The sequence below is a fragment of the Pinus tabuliformis genome, chromosome 3_2 (genome assembly GCF_031772625.1).
Source record: "Pinus tabuliformis cultivar Carrire ecotype Pingquan chromosome 3_2, CPIR1, whole genome shotgun sequence".
In the NCBI taxonomy this organism is placed as follows: Eukaryota; Viridiplantae; Streptophyta; class Pinopsida; order Pinales; family Pinaceae; genus Pinus; species Pinus tabuliformis.
Window position 1 is genome coordinate 157608195 of NC_142302.1, and position 27869 is coordinate 157636063.

At 40.8% G+C, this 27869-nt stretch overlaps 1 long non-coding RNA gene across 2 annotated transcripts; it reads right to left on the reverse strand.

The window, feature by feature from the left end:
* Positions 1 to 2963: 2963 nt before the first annotated feature.
* Positions 2964 to 27867, reverse strand: LOC149180284 (uncharacterized). 2 transcript variants are annotated; one of them, XR_016256907.1, is made up of 4 exons: positions 27836 to 27867; positions 27664 to 27740; positions 3978 to 4126; positions 2964 to 3878 (listed from the first exon to the last, which is right to left on the reverse strand). It is a non-coding gene; the product is annotated as an uncharacterized LOC149180284 (long non-coding RNA). The 2 variants fall into 2 exon arrangements; XR_016256906.1 differs by lacking the exon at positions 27836 to 27867 and having other exon boundaries at positions 27664 to 27781.
* Positions 27868 to 27869: the final 2 nt, after the last annotated feature.

Here is a 27869-nt window from a genome sequence, read left to right on the forward strand (position 1 = left end):
AAAAAATATTGATTTACAAAGAATACATTTTGAAATACAATAATTATGTTTTTATACAATTGTCATTTTCAATGTGGTTGATGAGTTGTACTTTGTTGTTAGAATATACAAGTAAAAGGAACAATGAATAATAAAACAAACACTAATCATAGATTTGATATTCACATTTCTAGAAGTTATTTTAGCAATTTTGCACTATGATTTCACATTTTTGGAATCTAACTTTGCGTTTTTGAATTCATTTAGCACTTTTAAAATCAAAATTTGCATTTATTAATTCTATATTATCACATTCAGAACCAAATTTTGCACATTGAAAACCCTAATTTTGCACATTCGAAATATCAATTTTGGGCCTTCTCTAAAGGACCTTAGACTAGAATTACTCCAAAATTAATTAAATGGTTGTTTAAATCAATACTTCTTCGACACAACTAGAATTAGTGTTGCATGGAAGTATTTTCTCAGGGCCCAAAATCATATACGCTTACCTTCCCTTGCTTCACTTCTCTTTTGTATAGACCTGCTCCCTCCATTGTGCCTCACAACTAATATTTGCTTTAGATGTTGTCTAACTATTCCATGTTTTGGACTTTATGGTCGGAATCAATGATTTTTTTTATCAGATTGTACTTTGTTGTTTAAAACCAGTTTTTAAATGCATAAATGGATTTAGCACCCTTAAAAACCCCTGGACACTCAGTTTGTGCAGAGTTTACAAATCAAACTTGTGATTTCAACAAATTCTTACAAAACTTCAAGTAAGTTTGACAAAAAAGTATGCCTAGAAAACCTCCAAAATGTAGAACAATTAGACTGTGACTTTACTTTATACACATAGTGGAGGTTGTTGAGTATGGTGATGTAGGTGTGGCATTTCAAAGTAAGGGGATTTCTTCACAAAAAGTGCATTAAAACCAATTTCTCTTAGGTGAGAAGCAAGAAATTTCATATCATTCAAAGTGATGTTCAATAAATGATCCTTTTAGGAATAAAATTAATAGCTAAATTTTTGCATTTGGTTATTTTTATTCTTGTTTCCAAAAAGAATTCACAAATTTTAATCATTTAAAAAAATATTCACCCAAGCTTTTATAAGATAAAATATATTGCTGAAAATTGCACAATGTTTTTTGAAACTATAGAAATCCCTAGAAATTTGAAATTATATAAATTCGCCAACACATTTACAGTTTTCATTTTAAGAATTAGTTAGATTTGTGAAGGTATCTAGATTGTCAAGTATGGATGCTTAAAGTTTTCTTAGGAGGCTTCATAAAAATCTAGGAAGAGACTATAGAAATCCCTAGAAATTTGAAATTATATAAATTCGCCAACACATTTACAGTGTTCATTTTAAGAATTAGTTAGATTTGTGAAGGTATCTAGATTGTTAAGTATGGATGCTTAAAGTTTTCTTAGGAGGCTTCATAAAAATCTAGGAAGAGGATGGTTAGAGATTTGAAGTGACATGCTTCCAAATTAGTTGAAGTGGGAAAAACGTAGCAAGGGGAAGTGATTAGATTATAGATGGTGTTGCAAAATTAGGAAATAGACCCCTTCTTGAATATTTTAGTGAGAGGAAGCCACCCCTCCTAGAGTTGATCTCATGGATAAGGAATTTTAGAATAACACAATATTAGGGTCTCTCTAGAAAAATATGTGGTTTTTATGGGCGACACTTGAGGACATGAGCCTAGTTTTGAAATTATGAATAAGAACTTTAACTCTCCCTTAACTTGGAAACCCATCTCAACCTATGGGTTCACCTTTGGGGTCTTCTTTTGCACGCACTTAACTCTTGGAGTCTTCAAGTGGGGGGATAATCCTTATGATAATTCAAGTGCGTGATCTCTCAAAACCTAAATTTTGAAGGGGCACCAAGGTATTTGGTGTTAATGGGCACTAATTGGGGTCTCCTAGACTCGATGGTTTGTAGATATTATGAATGGCATAAAACTTTTTGACTATAAGAAAATCCCAACTCATTGGTGTTATCATAAAATTGGGTAAATTCTCCATAATTTCCCTTGAAAGGTCCAAGTTGACAAAGAGAGGACATGTGGGGTGTGATTCAATTAAATTACTCTAAGATACCATATTCAAGCCAAAGGGTCACAATTTCCTCACATTATGATGGATCTTCAAGGTTGGGTTGAGATCTGCAAACATCATCTCAACTTATCTCTCCATACACTTCATTGAACTATAGAAAGACAATGTAAAGAAGGAATATGCACTGCAATGTTGACCTCTAGTTTCCCTAAGAAGTGTTCATGGTAATTCTCTTTATCTACCATCTATAGGTCCAACCAAGAGATTTGATCTTATGGTTTGAGAGGAATTGATAAAGTATAGAGCTAGACACTGTAACTCCCTTGAATTATCCTCCATAATAGTTTAGAGGGAATTTAAAGATGGAAGAAGTGAAGCTCCTAATTCGAACATGTTACCTTATAGGAGCAAACCATGCACACAAATAAGAATTATGTAGTGAATGAGAAACTCAATGGTGAGAGTCTCATTTAATGTTGATAATATTGTTCTTTAAAAACCTACTATTGTGCGAATTGCTAAACCACATTTATGTTTCTAAATGACATTAATACATTAATAAGCTATACTTAACTTTGTGACATCTCTCAAATATAGTCCCAGGGTGTGGCTTATGGTATCCAATTTTGTTTAACCCATATAAATTTATCCTGCATATGATAAAAACATAGATGCATCTTATTGTGTTGTTCAATGTAGGTAAGTAGGGGCAGATTTGTGTAAATATATGGCTGTCGACTACAGAGATAAAGGTTTTTTTCCCATTATTGAGGTCATCGGTATGTAGATATGGCAGGTAAGAGTATGGTGTGGGCAGATGGAAGTCCCCATGCAACTATAACACCAATATGCATGATAATAGATATTGATATAGTTGTACATGTAGAATTACACATAAGAGACTGTAGTTGCATACATCCATGCAAATGTGGACTATACAATAATAAAATAGAGGTTCACCTTCAAGTTGCATAAGCAACGATACTGCTATCAGTGTAAAATTTAAAGAGATCCTTAATAATCATTGATGGGATTAATAGGGCAAACCCACAAATATATTTCTGCACGTTCCTTACAAACAGGTGCACTGGACTAAATGTTTTAAAAATACATAACAAGAACACCACCTGTGCACAGATCATTGATGCTAGATCATGTTGAAACTTGATTAGAAAATGCTGATACAATCAAACAGGTGAAGGTAACATCATACATAGGAACAGCTCACCAGTGAGGAAGTAGAATCCAGATCCAAGGGAAAATGCGATTTAAACACATAGTTGTCGGGTGTTGTTTATGGTTAGCTGCTTGATTGATCATCTATCATCTTGATAGTTTCCATCATTCTCCAATATCAGGAAAAAGTGCAGCTACAATACTTTTTTCCCTTGTAAATTGAGAAGTCGTGAATATTCCAGAGAAATGCAGCCCAACGGACTATTTCTTCCTTTACAGGTCAGAGCATGTGCTATGCGTCCACAACAAACTTTGTGCTCATTTATTTCATGAAGCCAAACATCTTAGGCAATAATTCCTTCTCTTGGATTTGAATTTAATAAATCCAAGAATAAAATCAAATCAAATCAAATCACACTAGATTATCTACCTCTCTCGGGAAAATGCAAACCAACATATTTTATAGAGTTAAGATAGCTATTTTCAAATTACAAGGGGGCACAGTCCAAACCACGTTATGAAGACAAAGCTTGGTTGTCAAATTGGGCGTAATGTTTTGACAAAAGAATATAGTACATGGAAGTCTACATGGTGCTAATACGATGTAGCTATTGATGGATTTTTTGCCTTCGTGTTCGCCTACCGACCTGTAGAAAAGGAGCCAGAATTCAGCGAGTGAGAAACTATCATCATTGAAAACTAATTCTATAAAGGCTTAAGTATCTCTATATCTAAAGCACACTGACCAATCGCTCATCATCCGAAATGTTGATATGTGCTTCAAGCTGGGACTTTGATCCCTTTTCTTTCATGGAAGACTTCTTTCTTTGAAATTTTTTGTCCTTTTTGCTGTGCTCAGAACCTGATGCCTGTTTTAGCGGATACTGTTCCTTCCCTACAATTTAGGGACAAGAGAATAAACCTTGATTAATTAGTAAATTTCAAAATTTAAGACTCGTTACATATGTACCTTTTGAAAAGGCATAAAGTCATAATGTTCCCAGAGAAATAATATTAAGTTAACTACTTAAAAAGAATCCTGTTATCCACTCTATAAAACTTTTCGACCTCAGATTCGTAAGTATCATATCAAGACTGGCAAGTCATACTTGATTTTGTGCCAAGACCTGGGAGAGTCAAATCGACCCAGTAAAAGGTTCTTGACAGAAGAAACTATGGGGAAGTTTGCAAGTCTAACTTGCACTTTGTGAATAGCACAGGAGTTTCTCAGACCCATAAGTCTGACTCAGAAATTCTTGGGAAACCTTTTTTTAATGGAAATTTGGTAGTTTTAAAACTTTTATTTGCTGCTTTTTTTTTTATTTTTTCTGAGCACTGATCTGCCGGCCTCACTGACTCATTTTCCAAGCAGAATTATTCATCATTATTAAGAACAGGAAACACTACTGCAATCTAGCATCTACATTTCTAATTTGCACATCAACTAAACAAAATATAGATAACAGCAAAACGCAGATCAGAAACCATTTCATGCCAAATGGCTCCATATTGAATTGCAAATATTGAAATATTCAATACCGAGCTCTACAAATCAAAGAGACCATTCCACGAACATAACAATCAAGGCTATATTAATGATAGAAGTACAAACTCGGGACTGAAGGAAATTTGTAATCTAACTAAAACTATCCAAAATCAAGTAATTAAGATCCAGTAACTCCAACACAAACAAAAGATCTAGGCAGAACCATAAACCATAAATTTAAAAGCATGAAAGCAGATCACTTAACATGGGAAAATATGTGATATAGGAAAAATGGAGAATGTTGTAAACTCGTAACTGTTTCACAGTGCACTTATCATTCTTTTTTTCCTTATTCAAATCTCTAAATGAATGTCAATATCACATAATTGAATTCTAGCATGAACATATTGTTCAAGCTTTTATCAATTTGAGCAATCGCTTCCATTTAATCTGTGGAATTATAGAATTCAACGTAGTTATTTAATAATTTATTGCCATGCTGGTTTCTCCGTGAAAAGCATTTACAAACTTAATAAAAATGAGAAAGTCACTCCACAAAACTATTGAATATTTTCCATCCATTGAATATTAGCTGGAAATATCACTTATCTACACTATTACTTCTGGTGAAGTCATCCCTCTGCTTATGCAAACGTTTATCTTAATTCAGTCCATATTGGATAAAGAAAAAATACATTTATAAATTGATATTACATTGGTTGACTCATTGACGGTTTGATCGATCAAAGACCGTTTGTATGCAGAATATAAGTTAGGTCGCAAAGAAAGGGAATAACCACTAATGACGAATATATTAATAACATAATATAAATTATTATATCCATCATCAATATTTAACATAAATTGGAATGTTAGGACACAACATGCCCACCCCCTTTCAGATGGTGCATCCCTGTAGCATAAGTAGTCCAACTGAAAGTAGTCTTTAAAAGCTTCTGATTGATATCATCTTGGCACAGAACTACTTGATTCCTTTCTCAATACCATGGACTAAAACCACTTAGGACCAATACCTTGGACCAAAACCACTTAGGACCAATACCTCGGACCAGACACCTTGGACCAATACCATGGATCAAAATACCATGGACCAAATACCTTAGACCAAAAACTTAGTTTTCCAAGATATACGCTCTTTTCCTTCTATGAAAGTGCGTGTGTACATATACGCTACTTGTGTTCAGTGAACCTGCGTGTATATGCACCTTTGTCAAGGTGAACCTGCGTATACCTCTCTTTCTTCATTCTTTCTAGTCTGATATGTTATTCTTTGTTGTTAACCTGTTGTACTGTGATCTTTCATCTGAGTGAGTTGCCATCAAGGACAATACCTGTATCATAATGCCAACAGAGATGTGGGCAACTCTTCCCCAGGAAGAGATCAGACAGCAGTCGAAGACAGGTAGCAGCAGCAAGGGGATCAAAGTAAAGTAGGAGGAAGAAGATGTGGCCCTAGCATCTGAGGGAAAGCAGGAGAAGCGGAAGAAGAAAGATCTCTCCAAGATCAAGTGCTTCCACTGTGGAGAGCTATGCGACCCAGTGTCCAAAGAAGAAGAGTAAGGGAGTCTTCCGAGACTAAGGCAGCGCCAGCATGGGCAGAGAAGGAAGTGGAGACAGACAATGACTGTACCATTAGTGCACACGCACCCCTTGAGCAGAAGTGGGGAGACATCGAGCTGTAGTGAGGCAGACTACAGGTGATGAGGGGCAGGATCCTTGAAGTACCCAACCTCTTGGATTAGACCTTGCTACAGGAGCCCCGAAGAGGAGTAGCAAGACTGGCTGATGTGGATATAGAAGAATGCGGATGGAGCGGCAAAGAGAGCTACAATTCAGGAATCCCGAGACAGCGCGAGGCTAGCAGGCTACAGCAGTGCAAGAGGCACAGGATTGTTGCACCAGTTCAGGACGACACAGAGAGGTGTGCAACAGTCCAAGATGCAGAAGAGTTGTTACAGCGGCGTAGAGGTCAAAGAGGGAGCACTTGTCAACTGCAAAGGGAGCTTTAGCATCATTGGGTGTCTCTAGCTCAACAGGGAGGTCAGTTGGGAGATCAGTTACTTACTTCTCAGTAACTGAGTTGCAGTGTAGCAGTGGGCGGCATGATACAACATGATGAGAGGAAGTGCAGTGCGGATGCAGTGCTGGGAGAAAGGACCAGTAGCAACACGGATGCAGAGGGAGCGGCTGTACGGATGCAGCAGTGGCAGTGGCAGAACCATGGGCAGCAGTACAAGAGGCAACAATGCAAAGGATGTGGGGCAGGAAGGCCTAGCATAAGCACAGGTACCGATGCTGGATGATCAGAGTAGTACTTAGAGAGGAGTATTGCTAGAGCACAGTCATCACTAAGAGGGAGTGTTGATTTGGGGTAGCATCGGATGTGCTCTAGCCACAAAATTTGGTGGAGAGGTTGGGGCACATGAGATATCCAATACCCAGAAAGAGTTTGGGCAGATTCTAATAGATCAGGAGATATTAAAATAATTAATATTTTTAATGGTGTCCGTAAGTCTAAACTTAGGGAAAAAATATTAATGTGTATTAATATGAATCTGTGTTAGAGTGGTCCCAAAGACATGGATCAAGCCAGATCTAATCTTAGCCATTGATTAGGGACTTAATCTCGGCCGTTGAGATGTCAACAGGAAAAGTATAAGAGGAGGCTTGAGGATCACTTGGAAAAAACACTAGAGTGATCAGTAATTCTATTCTCTAGAGCGGGGTTTGCTAAGAAAGATAGAATCAATGATTGAGAGAGCAGTTGAGGGGCATTGAGTACAGAGAGACAGAGAGGGAGAGATAGTGTCGGAGAGCAGCAGGGTAGCCAGAGAGAGAGACGCAGGAGCAGCCAGTGCTCATGCAGGGCCACGCAGAGGCAACTAAGGGTTGTGCAGAGCAACAGAGGGGCCAGCTTACCTGACACAAAGGCCCAGAGAGTTGACGCAAGGCCTTCTAGGGTTGACGCAAGGCCAGTGCTGGGCTAGGAGAGGCTGATGCAGTGCAGATTGGGCAGACATTGGGGTTTTAGAGGCAGATTGGTGCTGAGTAGCTGCCGAAAGGATTATCCAGGGTTTCAGCCAGTAGACTTGTCAGAAACTGATAGGTATTAATGCCAAGGAAATTCTCTGTTGGGTAGGCCAGTTTCGGCACCCAGATTGTACTCTGATATTGCTTAATAAGAAAACCCTCAGATAGTTGCACCGGTTCTCCCACATTGGGTTTTTCCGAGGACATTAGTCCAAAAACAATGGTGTCATATGGTGTGTTTGTTCTTGTTTCTTTTAGTTGTTGATCTGTAATATTTTGAGCATGCACTGGTGTTTATTTTCAGTATTTACAACGTAAATAACTTGTTAAGGAAAAATAACAAGTAGGTAGGAATAAATTAGAGAGTGCATGGAGGGTTTCTAATTAAGTAAACTTAGTAACTTCAACACATTTTATATTCTTAACAAACTTTGATTCATTTCCATTTACCTTGGTAAATTGTTTCATGAGCACTTGAATACATGCTTCATTTTTATGCTACATTGTTATCTTGAATATTGGAGCAATTTATTGTCATTCTCTATTTGAAACAAATTTTATTTTCAAGCAAATTACTTTTATCATTTTAATTCATTGATGAGACACATGCAACATTTGTAAGTTAATTTTATTCCTCCAATTGAAGTTATAATTGCAACTTATGTTGAAGACTATTTCATTTTCAAGCATTGCAAATCAATCCCTTTAAAGCATTTGCATGTAACATTATTTTATTTTGGAGAAAAAACTTGTATGCATTTCATCTAGGCATTTTAGTATAGGAAGGCCCCAAGCCTCATTAAAATTTTACCTCCAACATAAGTTGGTTGAAGTAGACATCTTAGGGATCCTCTACTCCTCTATTGAATCCTCACTGTGAGATTCCTATCTTTGGGCGAGGGTGAGGTTTGAGGATTGAAGAGTTAAAGTGTAATCTTGTTGTAGAGATAATTAATAAAATTAACCAAGAGCACTTTCCATTACATTTACTTGTCTCTTGATGCTTTGAGTTTTCATATGCAAAGTCTATTCCAAAAGCAAGTATTGTAATCCTTTCAAACAAGTGTTTTATTTTCATGTTTCAAGTCTAATTGAATATTGATGTACTGGTTTAGCACTTCGTTTCTTTTACATTTCCAAGTTAATTATTAATTTTTGGGTTTTGGCAAGATATGTTTCACATATTTTGATTTATAAAGAGTATTATGTCAAAAACATTTTGTATCTTACCTATCATGTGCTAACAATTTTTGTTTACATTTTAGGGTTACTTTGCTTTCTCTTTTGAGAGCATTGTATTTTACTTTGAGCAAATATATCTTTAAATTGTTGAGAAAATTCCTTATAAGGCACTAGTTTTATGTTTTTTGTCATATTAATGATTGACATTGTTATTTCAAGTTGCTCACTTCATATTTGATCATAAATCCTTAAAAGTAATCCATTTTCACTATAACACTCTCCTAGAAACTCACATCTTTTAACTTAATTTTTCATTAGGGACCACCCCCCTTAGCTAACCTAGGTGATAGCTCAAACAAAGAGAGTCGGGATTAATGTGACAACCCCTTCTCTGAGTTCCCTGCCACCAATCACACCTTGTGGGGTTGAAGGCTTTTCTCACTAACTTATAGGTAGGTGTAAGCGGCAAGGTCAACAGGTTCAATGAGTAAGCCAAACAATTCAAAGGTGTGCAATTCTTGTCCCATTTGCTTATGGTGGTGAAGAAGGCATCTGATGATGTCTCATACTTAGGGCACTCGCTTGTAAAATAATGGTCCTCACAGACTCAATGATGAAATCCCATCCCTCATAAACCTCTCCTAGGATGGGTTGGTTTGTATTTGCAAATCGTAACAAAGCAAGTCTTCTTTCTTTTGCACGAAATGTCATTAAAGACAACCTTAGGTCATCTTCCCTCTTCCATTTGCTCAATTTTTTTTTAAATACCTTATTGTGAAAATTTCGACGCTACGAAATTATTTTGTAGCTCAGAAAATTTCGCTACGAAATCTTATTGCAACGACGGGAAATTATTCTTCTCATTTTAAATTAATTAACAGTTTGTTTGCCCATAGAAACAACGAATAATTCACTATTGCAAACTTCACAAATAAAAATGTGGAAGAAAATAGTGCTGGAAACTGAGAAAATCTAGCGCACAAAAAAATATGATAGTTATTTTTGGACAAATGTCCCTAGGAAAACCCGACTTGGGAAAACAGTGCAGTAGATGTGAAAATTTCCAAACCAAGATTCTATCACTACAACAACTTATTTATTTCGCCTACTTATTACTCTCAATAAGTTATTTACGAAATTCCTTCAACAAATATTAAAATAAATTATACTGCAGGTATCACACAATTACCCAGAGAAAAAAATACATGCACAAGAATCAATCACATTGACCGTGATTTTTGGACAATTGTCCTTGGAAAAACCCAATGCGGGAAAACCAGTGCAGCAGATGAGGGCTTTATTAATCTTCAGCACCAATTGCTTTTACAAGAAATGATTTTACAGAGAAACTGAAAGAAAACACCTGAGACTTTTCCTCTGAGACCATCTGACACTTTGGAGACCCTACTCCTACTTCATTGTCACCCCTGCGTCACTATGATTGACCAAGCGTGGCTCTGAGTGGCTCTGCGTTACCCCTGCGTCACTCTGATTGACCCAACGTGGCTCTGAGTGGCTTTGCGTCAGCCTGCGTAGGCTCTGCGTCTCTCTTTCTGCGGTGTCTTCCACTGCTTTTGCGTCACCTCCTCCTCGATCACTGCCTGCTACTGAAGCCCTCCTCTTCCTCGACCCTGCAACTCCCTCTAAAATCGATCTCCTCTTCCTTGAGAATCGAATTTCCTTAAGATACTAAGTCCCTGTCGGTGTGTCTCCAAATGATCCTCAAGTCTTCTCTTATACTTTTCCTATTTATGAATCAATGACCGAGATTAAGTCCCTAATCAACGGCTAAGATCAAAACAGACTTGATCCTCGTCTCTTAAAAGCTTCTCATCCTTATCTTTATTAATACCCATTAATATTTTTATTTTCCTAAGTTTAGACTTAGGAACCCATTAAAAATATTAATTATTTTAATAGCTCCTCATCTGGATGGAATTTCTCAAAACGATTTTTGGGTCTTGGAGATCTCATGTGCCTTAGCCTCTCCTCCAAATTTCAAGGCTAAAGCACATCTGATGCTACCAAAAATCAACACTCCCTTTTAGCGAGGAATGTGTTATAGTAATGTTTCATGATAGAAACATCACACTGATCTTCCGCATCGGTACCTTTGTTGATGCTTGGCTTGCTGCCTCACATCCCTTACACTGCTGCTTCCTATATTGTTGCTTATGACACTGCCACTGCCATTGCTGCTCCTATACAACAGCTCCCTCTCAACCTACTGCATCATGCTTCCCATAGCACTGCCACTGGTAACCTCTGATACTTATCCATTATTGAAATCTTCTCCCTGAAATGAACAAACTTTGTTCTTCCTAGAGCCTTGGTGAGGATGTCTGCCACCTTTTCTCCTGTAGGAGTGTATCTCAACTATACTGCCCCTCGTTGGACACAGTCTCTGACAAAGTGACACCTCATACCAATGTGCTTCGACCGATCATGAAATATTGGATTCTCAGAGAGCTTGATGCAACTCTGATTATCACACATGATCCTAGTCGCTTCCATCCTTCTCCTGAATAAATTCACAAGCAATTTCCTAAGCCATATGGCTTCGCACGAAGTTGTGCTAGCTGCCATATATTTTGATTCAGCTGAGCTCAGAGCCACGAATTTATATTTCCTATTGCACCAAGAGGTCATGCCTGATCCAATGTTGAAACAGTACCCAGTTGTACTTTTCCGATCTACTGAACTTCCAGCCCAATCTGCATCTGTGAACTCACTCAGCCTGATGTGATTACCTCTGGTGTACAATAGTCCATGCTCGACTGTTCCTTGTATATACTTGAGAACATGTTTGGTTGTTGCCCAGTGCACCCTCTAAGGTTCTACCATGAATTGACTTAGGGTGTTGACAGCGTAACAAATGTCTGGCCTGGTATTGACCAGATACATCAAGGACCCTATAAGTTGCCTTTACAAGGTGGGATCAAAATCTTTATCTTCTGATGCATCAATCTTCTTCCAGTTGGTGATCATTGGAGTAGCCATAGGTCTACAGTACTACATCCTGAATGTCTTCAAGATTTCTGTAGCATATCTCCCTTGTCCTAGGAAGATCTCACCCTTCTGCTGCCAAACTTCCAACCCCAGAAAATAATGCATCTGTCCCAAATATTTCATGTCGAATTTTGTGGCTAGGTTCTTCTTGCAGTCTTTGATGAGCATGGATGATCCTGTCAGAAAGAGATCATCAACATATAACACTAGGATTAGAGGCTCATTTTCTACAACCAGATAGTAGAGATTAGGGTCTGTGTCACTCTTGATGAACCCCATCTTCTGCAAGTAGCCATCACTTCGACTGTACCATGCCTAGGTGCCTGTTTCAGCCCATACAAGGCTTTCTTTAATCTGCATACATGAGATTTCTTCTCATGTGTCTCAAAACCTTCTAGTTGTTCGATGTATACTTCCTCTTCTATTACCTCATTCAAGAATGCCATCTTAACATCCATCTGATGAATCTCCCACCCCATCTACGCTGTAAGAGATATCACAGTTCTAATAGAAGTATACCTGGCTACTGGGGCGAAGGTTTCTTCGTTGTCTATCCCTTCCTTCTGAGCATACCCCTTAGCCACAAACCTGGCTTTGTATTTCTCCACACTGCCGTCTACAACATATTTCACCTTGTAGATCCATCTCGAACCTACCACTGATTTGTCCAAAGGCCTAGGTACCACTTCCCAGACATCATTGACCATTATAGAGTTGTATTCCTCCACCATAGCATCCACCCATACTTGATGTTGAACAACCTCCTAAAAACTATAAGGTTCCCCAACCTGAGCTACTAAGGCCTGGTATCTATCTGGCTATCTTCGCTCCCTCTTACTATTCCTAGGTGCACCGATGAAGTCTTCTGCATCCCGTAGAATCTGTCAAAGTTACCGGCTTGTCTTCCACTCGTAGTAGGTACATCTATCAACTCTTCTTCCTGAGATTCCTCTTGTTCTGAAGCCTTGTCTTCAGGAGAATTTCTACTACCATTTTCCGTTGGTTGAAGTGATCTGACCAACGGCTCATCTTTTGGCTGCTCCTCGAAAGACATTTCTTAGGATTTTCTGAAAGCTCTAACCTCCATAAACTTTACATCCCGCCAAACTACTACCTTCCTACTCCCTAGCTGATAGACTCTATATGCCTTAGCATTCTCACTATATCCCACAAGATATCCTTTCTCAGCAGTTTGATCTAATTTCTTTCTCTTGTCTTTGGGTATACGACAATATGCTAAACTCCCAAATATCCTGAAATGACTCACTTCAGGTGTCTTCCCCATGAAGACCTTCTCTGGAGCGATTTTGCCCAATGCCCTGTGAGGAGTCCTGTTCTGGACATAAACTATCGTGTTGCATGCTTCTGCCCACAGGAATTTAGGCATATCCTAATCACACAGCATTACCCTAGCTACTTCCATAATAGTCCTGTTTTTCCTTTTTGCTACTCCATTCTGCTCTGGATTGTATGGAGCTATCCACTCTCTTATGATGCCTTCCAAAGAGCAAAAATCGGTGAGTCCTTGTCAACATACTTTCCACCATTGTCCAAGCACAACACTTCTATCTTCTTTCCTGTCAGATTCTCTACTAGAGCCTTGAACTCTTTGAATCGACCGAAAACCTCATCCTTGGTTTTCAGAAAGTAGATCCAAATCTTCCTAGAATGGTCATCGATGAAGGTGATGAAGTATTTGAACCACTAAGAGCTTTTGTGGACATCAATCCGCAAATCTCTGAGTGTATCAATCCAAGCACTCTTCGCACTAATGTTACTTCTGCAAAAATGCAGCTCTGAGTAGCTCCATGTCCCTATGCGTCAGCTTGCGTAGGCTTTGTGTCTCTCCTCAGGACTGTATCTCTCTTTCTGCGTTGTCTTCCACTGCTCCTGCGTCACCTCCTCCTCGATCACTGCCTACTGCTGAAGCCCTCCTCTTCATCCACCTTGCAATTGTTGATTTGGGGTAGCATCAGGTGTGCTCCAACCACGAAATTTGGTGGAGAGGTTGGGGCACATGAGATCTCCAATACCCAGAAAGGGTTTGCGCAGATTCTAAACAGATCAGGAGATATTAAAATAATTAATATTTTTAATGGAGTCCCTAAGTCTGAACTTAGGAAAAATAAAATATTAATGTGTATTAATATGAATCTGTGTTAAAATGGTCCAAAAGACATGGATCAAGCCAGATCTAATCTTAGCCATTGATTAGGGAGTTAATCTCGGTCGTTGAGATGTCAACAGGAAAAGTATAAGAGGAGGCTTGAGGGTCACTTGGAGGAGACACCAGAGTGATCAGCCATTCTATTCTCTACAGGTTCGCTAAGAGAGATAGAATCAGTGATTGGGAGAGTCGTTGAGGGGCATTAAGTACAGAGAAACATAAAAAGTAGAGATTGTGCCGGGAGAGCAACGCAGCAGCTAAGGAGGGTGACGTAGAGCCAGCAAGGGCTCACGCAGGGCCACGCAGAGGTAGCCAAGTGTTGTGCAGAGCACCAGAGGGGCCAGCGCAACTAACGCAAAAGCTCTCAGAGCTGACGCAGGGTCTCCTGGGGTGACGCAGGCCAAGAAAGGCTGGCGCAAGGCCAGCGTGGGACAAAGAGGGGCTGACGCAGTCCAGATTGGACAGACGCTAGGGTTGCAAGAGCAATTTTGTGCTAAAGAGCTGCCGGAAGGAATTTCCAGAGTTTCAACTAGGAGATTTCTCTCAAACTGTGAGGTATAGCTGCTAAGAAAATTCCCTATTGGGTAGGCCAGTTTCGGCACCCAGATTGTACTCTGATATTGCTTAATAGGAAAACCCTAAGATAGCTGCAATGGTTTTCCCGCATTGGGTTTTTTTGGGAACATTGGTCCAAAAATAATGTTGGCATGTGGTGTGTTTGTTCTTGTTTCTTTTAGTTGCTGATCTGTAATTCGTTGAGCATGCACTAGTGTTTATTTTCAGTATTTACTTTGTAAATAACTTGTTGAAGAAAAAATAACAAGTAAGTAGGAATAAATCAGAAAAGTGCATGAAGGGTTTCTAAACTAAGTAAAATTAGAAACTTCAACATGGTATCGGAGCATGATTGCAGATCATAGGAGGACTGAAAGACATCAGCTGAGCGGAGCAATAGCAGCAGAAAACAGTTGTCCCGAGGTGACAGAAGTTGTTTCTAGCAGCTTAAAAACCAAGGAAGTGTGACAAAGAGCCAGCCAGAGCCATGCAAAAGAAGTTGGGAATTGCACAGAGCCTCAGAGAGGCCAGCGTTGCTGACGCAGAGGGCCAGAGGGCTGACGTAGGGCATCCCAGGGCTAACGCAGACCCATCTCGAGTGACGCTGACCCAGCGTGGGGCAAAGAGGGGCTGATGCAATTCACAGAGAGGCAGTTGCTGGAGTCCAGAAGGCTGCAGGAATATTGCAAGGTGGAGCTGGTGAGGTACTGTAGTCAGAACAGTACCTGACAGAGCAGGGCCAGAGGAATTTCTACCAAGGGTTTCTAGCCGAGGGACCTAGATCAGCAGTGCAGTTGCACAAGACGATCAGAGTAAGGGGCATCTCGACAAGCAACAGAAGGATTTCCAGGAGGGAATTTAGGACTCAAAGAGAGTCCAGAAGAGAACTTCCAGACGGGAAGTAGAGACTCAGAGGAGTCGAACAGAGAACTTCCAGGAGGGGAGTAGAGGAGCGTCATGGCACTACACGAGGTAAGAGACCAAAATAGACTGGACGGAGCATCGAACTTCGTAGTCTAGAAGGCCAGAATCTTATAAGTGCTTGACATGAATTGTGTCAAGAACTTCGCCTTGAAGGTTATAGCTATCCCAGTCGACCCCAATGATAACGACAAGTACGAAGAGGCGTTGGCGAGGGACAAGTGCATTATCCTTGACAGGGTCAAGGATCATGTGGTACCACATATAGTCGAGAAGGAAATGATAGTTGAGATGTGGGAGGCTCTCAAGAACCTATACCAGGATACTTCTATGCAGAGAAGAATGTTGCTCGAGAACTAGATGAGGTTGTATCAGATGAAGGGTCAATCGATTGACACATTCCTCAGAGGACTGAATGAGATCTGAGACCAGTTGACTGCTATAGGAGCGACACTGGATCAGGAGCTTATGGTGAGGACAGCCCTGAATGCTGTCTCAAAAGATTGGGAAGTGTTTGTCCAGAGTATCCTAGGCAAAGGGACTCTCCTACCTTGGGACGAGATGTGGGCAGCTCTTCACCAGGAAGAGATCAAACAGCAGACGAAGACAGGTAGCAGCAGCAAAGGGATCAAAATTCAGCAAGAGGAGGAGGGTGTGGCCCTAGCATCTAAGGGAAAGTAGGAGAAGCAGAAGAAGAAAGATCTCTCCAAGATCAAGTGCTTCCACTATGGGGAGATGGGTCATTATGTGACCTAGTGTCCAAGGAAGAAGAGTGAGGGAGAGTCTTCCGAGACTAAGGCAGCGCCAGCACGGGCAGAGAAGGAAGTTTTGACAGATGATGACTATGCCATGAGTGCACACACGCCACTTGAGCGGAAGTGGGGAGACATCGAGCTGTAGTCAGGTAGACTACAGGCGACGAGGCGCAGGATCCTTGAGGTACCCAGCCTCTTGGATTAAACCTTGCTACGGGAGCCCCAACGAGGAGTAGCAAGACTGGCTAAGTGGGTAGAGACGGATGCGGATGGAGCGGCAGAAAGAGCTACAGTGCAGGAGTCCCGAGACAGTGTAGAGCCAACACGCTGCAGCAGTGCGAGAGGCACAGGAGTGTTGCACTAGTGCAAGAAGGCATAGAGAGGTGTGCAACGGTGTGAGATGCAAGGAGTTGTTGCAGAAGCGCAGAGGTCAGAGAGGGAGCACTTGTCAACGACAAAGGGAACTTCAGCATCAGAGGGTGTTTCTAGCCCAACAAGGAGCTCAATTGGGAGATCAGTTACTTCTCAGTAACGGAGTTATAGTGTAGCAGTGGGCAGCACGATGTAGCATGATGAGAGGAGGTGCAGTGCGGATGCAATTCTGGGAGAAAGGACTAGCAGCAGCACGGATGCAAACAGAGCTGTCGTAAAGATGCAGTAGTGGCAATGGAAAAACCATGGGCAACAATACAGGAGGCAGTAATGCAGAGGATGTTGGGTAGGAAGACCTATCATCAGCACAGGTACTGATGCCAAATGATCAGAGTAATACTCAGTGAGGAGTATTGCTAGAGCACAGTCCTCACTAAGAGGGCCTGTTGATTTGGGGTAGCATCGGATGTGCTCCAGCCACAAAATTTGGTGGAGAGGTTGGCGCACATGAGATCTCCAATACCTAGAAAGGGTTTGGGCAGATTCTAAACAAATCAAAAGATATTAAAATAATTAATATTTTTAATGGAGTCCCTAAGTCTAAACTTAGGGAAAGTAAAATATTAATGTGTATTAATATGAATCTGTGTTAGAATGTTCCAAAAGACATGGATCAAGCCAGATCTAATCTTAGCCGTTGATTAGGGACTTAATCTCGACCATTGAGATGTCAACAGGAAAAGTATAAGAGGAAGCTTGAGGGTCACTTGGAGGAGACACCGGAGTGATCAGTCACTCTATTCTCTAGAGCGAAGTTTGCTAAGAGAGAGAGAATCAGTGATCGGGAGAGCAGTTGAGGGGCATTGAGTACAGAGAAACAAAGAAGGCATAGACTGTGTCAAGAGAGCAGCGCAGCAACCAAGGAGGGTGACGCAAAGCCAGCAAGGGCTCATGCAGGGCCACACAGAGGCAGCCAAGTGCTGTGAAGAGCAACAGAGGGGCCAACGCAGCTGACGCAAAGGTTCCCAAAGCTGACGCAGGGCCTCCTGGGGCTGACACAGGCCAAAAAAAGTTGACGTAGGGCCAACATGAGACATAGAGGGGCTGACGCAATCCAAATTGGACAAACGCTGGGGTTGCAGGAGCAATTTTGTGCTGAAGAGTTGCCGAAAGGAATTTCCGGAGTTTTCGCCAGGGGATTTCTCTCAAACTGTGAGGTATAGCTGCTAAGGAAATTCTCTGTTGGGTAGGCCAGTTTTGGCACCCAGATTGTACTCTGATATTGCTTAATAAGAAAGCCCTCAGATAGCTGCACTGGTTTTCCCGCATTGGGTTTTTCCAGGGACATTGGTCCAAAAATAATGTTGTCATGTGGTGTGTTTGTTCTTTTTTCTTTTAGTTTCTGATATGTAATATGTTCAGCATGCACTGGTGTTTATTTTCAGTATTTACTTTGTAAATAACATGTTGAAGAAAAAATAACAAGTAGGTAGGAATAAATCAGAAAATTGCATGAAGGGTTTCTAAGATAAGTAAACTTAGAAACATCAACAACAACTCCCTTTGAAATCGCTCTCATCTTCCTTGAGAATCGAATTTCCTTGAGATACTGAGTATCTGCCGATGTGACTCCAAATGACCCTCAAGTCTTCTCTTATACTTTTACTGTTGATGAATCAACAGCCGAGATTAAGTCCCTAATCAAATGACCCTCAAGTCTTCTCTTATACTTTTCCTGTTGATGAATCAACAGCCGAGATTAAGTCCCTAATCAATGGCTAAGATTAAAACAGACTTGATCCTCATCTCTTAGAAGCTTCTCATCCTTATCTTTATTAATACCCATTAATATTTTTATTTTCCTATGTTTAGACTTAGGAACCCATTAAAAATATTAATTATTTTAATAACTCCTCATCCGAATGGAATTTCTCAAAATGTTTTTTGGGTATTGGAGATCTCATGTGCCTTAGCCTCTCCTCCAAATTTCAAGGCTAGAGCACATCCGATGCTACCAAAAATCAACACTCCCTTGCTGTGACTTGCTTATCTTGTGGGATGTCGCTCCAAAAAAAAGGCTAGGCATGATTACTATTATTGTTGGAAGGGAAGCGTGGACCATCTTACTGAGTTCTTACTTTATTTGGAGTTGGAAACACTATTGATAAGGAGGCCAAATCTGAACCTATTCTTGTTGTAGATCATTGCTCTCACCGTGGATAAAATTACCAGGTTCCATTGTTTGGTTTCCATTCATAATTTATATTACTACTGTGTAATTCTAAGCAATATTCGGCAAATGACTAGGCTATCTGATACTTCGGGGATGCATCTCTCTTGTTCGGTTAACTTAAGCATTAAACTATTAGTTTTGAAGCGTTACATTCTCGCTTGTGTCTTTGCTTTGAAGAAAACTACACCTACAGTAGTGTATCAGCCAATTATTTTTGGGAAACTTTCAATAGAACTCGGTATGTCAAAGATGCTTCTAGAGTCTAGTCAAGTGAGTGTGTCATTTTCCTTAGTCAATATACATATTGTGTCAAGCCTTTACTGTGTTTATATGGAGTCAAAGGAATGGACGAATTGAGTGTAGGATAGCCTTGCATTCTATCATGTGTTGTTCAATGTTGGTGTTAGCTATACCGTTGTTGAGTGTTGGAGTGTGGTGGGAGAGCATATTTTAAGACAACTGGTCATATCACTATAAAATCATTATATACTTATGTTGTGCTGCCAGCCAAGTCTCGCATAAGTCAGTTTGATGTTCTTGTCCTCATTGAGGCAAGACATGCATCAAACCTTTATAAACCCCCTTAATAAACCAGCAGCAACAAACAACAAACCCTTCTTAAAGGGGGTCTATGCCATTCTTCAGAGAGAACAGCCAAAGGATATGCAAAAGGGGTAGGCTATAGCGCACAAAATATTTGCACTTGGGACAAATTTGAAGCACATGAGGGTCACATGGAAAGTCCTTTTCAAACTAGATGAACTAGATGCACTCCTTTCCAAAGTGAAACAATTAGAGGGAAAGAAACTAATTTGGGCTCTAAAACCAGTTATGCTTGCTCTCATACAACCCAGCTTCTTGGAAGAACCTTGTGAAGGGGTTAGACTTCCAATTGCATCTTGTCTCAATAACATCATGAGACTGATCGCACCTATACCTCCTTTCAATGATGATGTTATGAGAAGAGTTTTCAAGCTAATAGTAGAGACTTTTTAGGACTTGGACAACAGTGTAGGTTCTACCTTTGGGAAGAAGCTTGAGGTTTTAGAAATCATGGCCATGGTTAGAACATATGAAATCATGTTTGATTTGGGGTGTGATGACTTGATCCATCAGATGTTCTGATGCTTCTTTAGCATTAAGAAACATCATCCTGACACGATCAAAACAAACATGTTGTCCATTTTGTCTTCAATTATGGGAGATCGTGATGCCATTTGCAAGAAGATGCAATCTGAGTTGTTGGCCATTTGGAGGAGAGAACAATCGGCCTCACTTGCTTCTTATGAACTAACCGAAAGGTTGGTTGAGCAGAACATTGGATTTTTCAAAAGACAGTTGACCAAGGAGGAGTTTCTCAGGGTTGGTGGATCATGCAACAAGAATAAGCTGAGGAGGAAGGGACTTTGCTTCATCAGCTAAGGACCTTGAGGACCTAATCACTCATGCTTGAGTGACATTGAGGAGATGACAAAGGTAGAGCAGGAGGAGATTCCTTCTGACTTTCAAGGTGTGGATTCTTCTTTAAACGAGTCCATGAGTTCATACGTGGATGCCTCTGAGGAGAATGAATCATGTGGAGTTGCTGATAGCAGGCCCGATTTATATTCCGGTGTGTATAATGACCAACCAATGGACCCTACGGGGCACATTCAAGATGGTGAGTCACCATTGATGATTCAACATGAGTCCGCTGAGGAGGTGATGGAGGTTGATAGGGTAGTTTTGGAAGTGGCTAGTAGACGGCAAGAGTGTGGAGTTTTCGATCAAAGGAGGGAGGAGTTGTTGGAGATGGCGATGCATCCATCTTTGGGCCAACCCACTGATGAGGTATGGATAAATGCACAGGAAGCTTGCAGAGCTGTAGTATTTTCAGGGAGCAACCCTCTCCATGAGTACATAGATAGGGCTTGCAGCACAATTTGGCCACTTGTACCCATTACAGGAAGAGACGAAGGGTTTTATCGATAGATATTGTTGACTAACTAGACAGGGTTGCGTGAGTGGAGCATGATGCCACATAGGGAACTTATCACATATATAGGTGCCTATGCACCCGATCCTTCCCATAGGATGGACTGGCGAGAGATCTTGAGTTGGTATCGTATTGATCGTGTGCTATTCTTAGTCAGGGGAGTAATAGAGCAGGGACCCCTAGACATGTCAGATAGTACATGCCCCATGTGACAGTGTGACACAGGTCGGCTGTGAAAATTTCTGAATCTAACACAACAAAAACCCTTACTGCAATATCTGGTTTATTATCTCCTACTAGTTCTTTACATTAGCAAGTTATTTATATCCATAAATATCGAAATAAACACAATTGCAACCTTCACAAACATACAGATCATCAACTAAAATAAACTGAGACAACACAAGAGACACCGTTATTTTTGGACAGTCGTCCCCGAAAAAACCGAATGCAGGAAAACTGGTGTAGCAGATATGAGGGTTTTATTATTATGCAAATTTTTGAATACAACTAGGGTGCCAAAAATGGCTCACCCTTCACAGCTTTTCCTTGGCAGAAGTACCTTGCTTCGAAGACAGCGATTCCAGCGAATTCAGCAACTAGATGATTGGCTCCATAGTGACTTCGACTATTCCTAAGCTGGACAGCGAAAGCTTCTCCAAGCTAACTTCTGGAGCTCCGTCACCCTCTAAGGACTACGTCACCCTCTACGGCTCTGCATCTACCTCTCAACTCTCAGTCTGCCCCACAGAAACACCACAGCGCAGCTCCTTTAGCCCAACGTCAGCTCTGCGAGCCTCTGCGTTAGCTTCGTGGCCTCTTGTGTCCTCTACGCTGGCCCTCTAAGCCTCTACGTTGTCTCTCTGACACTTTCTCTGCCTCTACGTTGTCTCTCTGACACTCTCTGCCTCCCTGCTATGTATTCTCATCCTCCTACCAAACTGCCCTTCGCTGCAACAGATCACTTGTTCGAGTTCCTCAGCAAACCTCACCCCAGAAAATCAAACAGACTAATCAACTTGGTGTATCTCCAACTGACCCTCGAGCCTCCTCTTATATTTTTCCTATTGACGATTCAATGGCCGAGATTAAGTCCCTAATCAACAGCTAAGATTAGATCTGGCTTGATCCTCATTATTTAGAACTTTCTCATCCATATTATATTAATACACATTAATATTTTAATTTTCCTAAGTTTAGACTTACGGTCTCATTAAAATATTAATTATTTTGATATTTCTCCATCCGGGTGGAATTTCCCCAAACGATTTATGAGTCTTGGAGATCTCATGTGTCTTAGCCTCTCCACCAATTTTCATAGCTAGAGCACATCCGATGCTACCAAAAATCAACACTCCCTCTTAGCGAGGAATGTGCTCTAGTAATGCTTCACCATAGAAACATCACACTGATCCTCCGCATCAATACCTATGTTGATGCTTGGCCTGCTGCCTCACATCCACTAAACTGTTGCTTCTTGTACCGCTGCCCATGACACTGCCACTGTCACTACTACATTTGTACTACAGCTGCCTCTCAACATGTTGCATCATGTTGCCCATAGCACTGCCACTACTAATTGTTGCACTGCAACTCAATTACCAAGAAGTAAGTAACTGACTTCACCCAAACACTGACATCCCAGTCAGTCTGGAGGCCTCGTGACGTTGAAGCTATACCTCAACTGCTATCTTCTGCTCCCTTTGCTGCCACTGTGCTGCTGCAAACACCTTTGTGCCTCTCACACTGCTGCAACCTCTGTTGCGCTGCTACAGACTTCTGCACTCTAGCCTTGCCTTGCTGCTCCATCACACTTTGCTCCACCCAACATCTGTCATCATGCTACTGTCATTAAGGGCTCCCGTAGCCGAATGTGATCCAAGAGTTTGGGCACCTCAAGGATCCTGCCCCTAGTATGTAGTCCTCCTGACTACAGCTCGATGTCACCCCACCTCTTTCTTTGACTTTGCTGGAGTTGCCTTTGAGTCGGAAGCTTCTCCCTTTCCTTTCTTCCTGGGGCACTGAGATGCATAATATCCCAGCGCCCCATAGTTGAAGCACTTGACCTTGGAGATGTCCTTCTTCTTCCTCTTCCCTTGTTGTCCCGCAGATGCTAGAGCCACATCCTCCTCCTCTTTCTTGACTCAAACTCCCTTGCCACTACTCCCCGCCTTGGTTAACTTCTTGATCTCCTCCTGTCGTAGAGCTGCCCACATCTCTTCCCAACTGGGGAGAGTTGCTCTGCCCAAAATGTTTTGGACAAATGTCTCCCAGTCCTCGGAGACTGCATTCAGAGTAGTCCTAACCATAAACTCTGGATCCGTTGTAGACCCCACGGAAGTAAGCTGATCATGAATTCCTTGCAACCTGAGGACGAAGTGATATATCTCCTCTTCTTTCTGCATCTGATATGACCTCAGCTAATTCTCCAATAGCATCTTCCACTTGCACGGAAGAGCCCTGGTACAAGGTGGTCACGACCTCCCACATCTCCCTTGTTGTGTTCTTCTCAGCAATATGCGGTATGACATGATCTTTGACCCCGTCCAAGATCATTCATTTCGTCTTCGCCTCGGCCTCCTCATACTTCTCATTAGCATTTGAGTCAACTGGGACAGCTACGGTTTTCAAGGCATAGTCCTTGATGCGATGTTTATCCAGGATTGTCAGGATCCTGGCCTTTCAGATGACAAACTTGGAAGCCCCGTCCAATTTGTCCTGATCCCCAATCCGGCTACTGCCATCTCTGCTCCTCTTCTAGACTCCCTCTGAGTCTCGACTTCCCTCCTGGAAATCCTCTTGCCAACTGTCGAATCACTCCTCTCCAATCCCCCTTTGCTGCTGCAACTCGGATCTGGATTTCTTGGCTAGAAATCCGTCGAGGTAGTGCTTCCCTCTACCTTGGTTCCGTCTCCTTAGACACTGTTCTACTCAGATAGAAACAGCGTCCCACTAGCTCCTCAAATCACAATCTGCACAGCTCCCTTAGCCCCAACAACTAAAGAATTTGAGCCCTTCTGGCTCTGCGCAATCACAGTGAGAGTTGGATCAGCTCCTCCTGGCACCAAGGTCAATCCTTCCTGACTGAGAAAGATGACCGAGGACTGCATAGGCCTGATCTGCCCCTCCTCTGCCTCTGCGCTGGCTCTCCTCTTGGCTCAGAATGATGATGCAAGCTCTGTGTGAGCCTCTGAGTCACCCTCTTAGCACTGTGTCACTTCTCTTGCCTCTTCAACTCTGGAACAATGATGTCTCTCGGGACAGCTGCTTCATTGCTGCAAATCCTCAGATTTCTCCTACTGGTGTCTTTAGTCCTCCTTGATTTGCAATCGCTCTGATACCATGTGAAAATTTCTGAATCTAACACATCAGAAACCCCTACTGCATCTTTTGGTTTATTGTCTCCTACTTATTCTTTGCATTAACAAGTTATTTAAATGCATAATTATCGAAGCAAACACAAATGCAAGCTTCACAAATATACAGATCAACAACTGAAATAGTTGAAACAACACAGGGGACACCGTTATTTTTGGACAATTGTCCCCCAGAAAAACGCAATGCGGGAAAATTGATGTAGCATATAGAGGGTTTTATTATTAAGCAGCTTCTAAATACAACTAGGGTGCCAGAAATGGCTCACCCTTCCGAGAATATCCTTGGCAACAATACCTCTAATCGAAGACAGATATTCCGGCAAATTAGTAGCCGGATGAACAATCCTACATTGACTGCGGTTGTTCCTTGTGCTGGACAGCGAAAGCTTCTCCACGCACTCCTCTAGAACTGCGTCACCCTCTTCAGAACTACATCACCCTCTCCCGACTAATCTGATCTCAATCTATCCCACAGACTTCCTCAGCGCAGCCTCTGAAGCTCTCTGCGTGAACTGTGTCAACCTCTATGGCCTCTGTTGTCAGCCTCTTTGGCCCTCTATGTCCTCTACGCTGGCCTCCTTAGCCTCTGTGTCAACCCTTGCTGCCTTTGTGTCAACCTTCCTAGGCTCTGCGCTGCCTCTTCTAGCACTCTGCTGCCCCTCTGATATGTATTCTTCGGCCTCCTGCCGAACTGCCCCTCACTGCAACTGATCACTTGTTTGATTTCCTCAACAAACCCGCCCCAAAAAATCGAACTGACTTATCTTTCTTGGTGTCTTGGTGCATCTCCAACTGACCCTCAAGCCTCCTCTTATACTTTTCATGTTCACAATTCAACGACCGAGATTAAGTCCCTAATCAACGGCTAAGATTAGATCTGGCTTGATCCTCGTTATTTAGAACTTTCTCACCCATATTATATTAATACACATTAATATTTTAATTTTCCTAAATTTAGACTTAGATACTCATTAAAAATATTAATTATTTTAATATCTCTCCATCCGAGTGGAATTTCCCCAAATGATTTCTAGGTCTTGGAGATCTCATGTGCCTTAGCCTCTCCACCAATTTTCATAGCTAGAGCACATCCGATGCTATCAAAAATCAACACAAGGTTGGTTGCTAAGGTAACAGTGGGTGACCTACTCAAGTGCCACTCAGATTGTGCAACATGGTTTGGAGCTCTTATCATTTCAACCAATGGTAAATTTATTGCCGGGGGTCCAAAATTTAAATTATCGGCAATATAAGAGAAAATATCAGAAATTATCGGCAAAATTGAAAAAAATACGAAAATAATCGTTCTTTTTTTTTTTTCAAATTTTTATTCTTTTAAAGCAACATCAACATCAAACAAACACATTGTCACACAAATATGAAAATAAAATTATACAACTACAATATAAAATGTATAAGATGTATATACTAGATATTGAAGTCTGAAATATGATATTTGTCATTTTGTCTTGACTCCTCAGTCATAAGTTCTAATTCTTGACAAGATAATAGTTAAAAGTTAATACAAAATCACATTAAACAAAAATAAATGTACATCATGAGGCATCTAGATTCTAGATACTATAAGTCTATAACGATAATCTGAGAAGCTTGTGATTCCCATGAAATTCCTTAGTTCCTCCCTCTAATCTCTCTTTCTGGTAGTATCACAAATTGAGTTCTTTTCAATAAGACAATGTCTGGGGTAGCTCTAGGGCAAATATGCACATCATGCCTTGGGATTTGGGTTAGGTGGTATTTCAAGCGGGTGATTCCAATTTCCGCCAAACATGCACACCACGCCCCGGGATTTTGGCAAGGTGATATATCAAGTGGGTGATTCCGCCAAACATTTCCATTCCACAAAGCTTACATCTCAACTTTGCTCTATTACCATGCTCACATTGCTTACCATACTCCCACATTTGATCCAATGGCTTTGCCATTTTGTAGAGTTGATTAATTTTTCAGGTTTTGGACCTACCACACAAAACAAATGTGGAAATTCAAGAGGATAAGAAGAGGTAAACTCTAAATTTATAGTATATACTAATCTTGGAAAACAAAGAAAGGGAAGGCATTTTTTTTTACATACCTGGAAATAATAAATATGGATATGGTATACTGGAGTAAATCTCCACTCCAAAAGTGCTCAGCGGATGGCAATGAAAACTATGAATTTCCTTTGTTTGCTTGATAAAAAATGGTCACAAGACTCACACAACCCTTAAAGCTCAATCTTATCCCAAGAAAAAAAAAAAAAATACCCGAGAAAAACCCAAACCGCAACTTATATTCGGGTTATTTTTTTCTATCAGGGCAATAATTTCCGATTGTCTCGCGATATTTTGAAATTAGCACGATAAATTCACCTAGGCAAATTATCGCAATAATTTCAGGTGATAATATCGACATAAGGTCTTTCGGCAATAATATCGCGATAATTCCGATATTATCACGATATGTGCAACACTGATTTCAACACACAACTCGCAGAGGTAACACTGCCTACACCCTTTTCAGAGCAAATTGTTGCAGCCAGACTTGTATTTTGTATCTATGACACAAACAAACTTTTGACAAATACAATGATAGAGTACTATGCAATTCTTCACAGCTCTTTGAATTCATTGGTGCAATAGTCTTCTTTTGTGCAGTAACATGGGTGGCCTAAATGCCTTTACTTTGATTGTACCAGTCACTTAAAACACGCATTCTTTCTTTTTATTTTTTTCATCTCTAGCTGTTGCAAATTGGAACTCTCTTGCATGTATAAAGTATCAACATTCTTATGTCTCTGTTGATGCATAATAAATGCAAGGAAGTTCCAATTGCAGCAGCTAGATATGAAATAAAGAAAGAGAAAGAATGTATGTTGGCATTCATACTAAGGACCACTATTTTGGGTGTTGATCTGTCATGCTAACATACAGATTTTTGAACACTTGGGATGCCCCTCGGTGACTGAAAAAACACCAGCCCAATTGGAAGAGTGATTAGTGGTAATGTTGAGCTAGCTTCCCAGAGCTATTGCCTAGGTTTGCCTGGTGCACTACTGAGCAATAACATATCGAAGCACCATGAAAGTCAAAAAATTCGAAAAATATATTTCTGATGTTTATTACATGCCTGTTGAATATGTGCTCAAAATGGCGGATGATCTAAAAGATGTATCATATAGAATATATGAACCAAAATGCAAGAGACATGAAAAAGTATCAATTATATTAGTAATCAATCTCCTTTAGCCCACATGACCTGCATGTTGTACTTCATATGTTGATCACGTCAACATATTTGTATTCACGTTATATCAAATACAGAAAAAATGGAAAATTAAAGTACGTACTGGGACTGGGAGATCCAGCTTCATGCACTTGCTCAACTATTTTTCCAGGCTCGACCAAAGGCTCGAGTGTTATGTCACTGCAATTAGATGAAATTGCATCCATCCTCAGTTCATCTTTTAGAATAGCATATTGAAAATTCAAATCAATGAGTTTCGCCAGGCATTTACATACCCTATTTCTGGAGTCATTGCTTCAGAAAGTAATT